The following is a 1,355-nucleotide window of genomic DNA, read 5'->3' as shown; positions in this document are numbered from 1 at the left end:
GGTGGGGGGTTAGGGGGGTAGTTAGGATTTGCCCACATCTTGGGAGTCACAAAAGACACACCAAATCCTGCAGAAAGAATGAACTGGTAAGGATATGAGCGCCAAACACAGGGGTTGCCAACATCATGCCCATGGGTGCTGTGGCACCTACTGACACCTTTTCCAGCACCCACCAAGTCTTTTAGAAAGTGGATGGGGCCACACAGGGCTTTTGTCCAGCAAGGCTCTTGATTGACTACTGGAAACTTGATTGGCTGTACAGATTTTTTAAAAACATTGCTTTGGCAGCAGCTGCCACCACAGCACAAGGATCCACACTATGTTACTGAAGTTAAGCTGTGGCAATCATTTTGTGGCTGGTTCTGCCTCCTGTGGCAGCTATTCTGTTGCTATGCCCACCATGCCATGTCAATATTCCAAATGTGCCCACAGACTCAGAAAGTTTGGGGACCCCTGTCCTAGCATATAACCTGGTACATAATGAGATGCAGTGGTAAGGAATCTGTTTATTCTGCCTACACTTGAGACACTAGGAATCATACTAAACACACAATAGCCCTGCTCACACGTTAAGTGAATGCACATACATCTTGCCTGTGTCAGAGTCTAGGTACAAGCCAAGACAGAGTCCAAAGTCAGAGAAGATTCAGTCCAGAAGGTCAGTTACCAGAGAGCAGAATCCAATTCAGAGCATGGTCCAGAAAGCAAAGTCATATACAGGAGCAAGGAGGTCCAATATCAAAGTCCAAAGGTCATTGGAGAGGACCAGGAGCTGTGGTCACATAGTCTAGTGACATTGCTTCAATACCTAGCAGTCTCCCTTGACTGGCTTTTATAGGCATCGGTTGCAAGGTCTTACTTGCAGCCAACTGCTTGGGAATAAGCCTGCAGCTACTCATCATCAGTAAGCAGCTGGCGTTGGGCCAGGAGATGTGCAGATGTGCACTTTGTCTTCTCTCCTGGAGATCCATTCTGAGTCTTCACCTTTGGTGCTCAAAGGGTGTGTATGAAACTGGAGGGCTTGTAACGACCATCTGGGTTCCCTCTGTTGGAATGGGCTGGAAGGTGCTGGTGGCTCTGCATCAGCTGTCTGCTCTGAACTCTGACAAGCCTGCAGTTCATCTTCTTGCTTGCCGGCTTCCGCTGCTTCAGAGCTGGTTACACAGGACACCTTTCCTCCTGAGGAGTTCTTCTCTACTGACTGACCCATGACAGTTTGTAAGAAAAAGCCAATGTGCATTCACTTTGCAAACGAAACCAGGGACTAGAACCTGAATAAATGTGGGGGTTGTATCACATGTTCAGCTGCACAGGAGAATTACTCAATGCATGTATAAAGAAAAAGCATGTGTGTG

The sequence above is a fragment of the Gekko japonicus genome, unplaced genomic scaffold (assembly GCF_001447785.1).
Source record: "Gekko japonicus isolate JY-2015 unplaced genomic scaffold, Gekko_japonicus_V1.1 scaffold1801, whole genome shotgun sequence".
NCBI lineage: Eukaryota > Metazoa > Chordata > Lepidosauria > Squamata > Gekkonidae > Gekko > Gekko japonicus.
Note: the sequence above shows the minus strand (reverse complement) of the source record.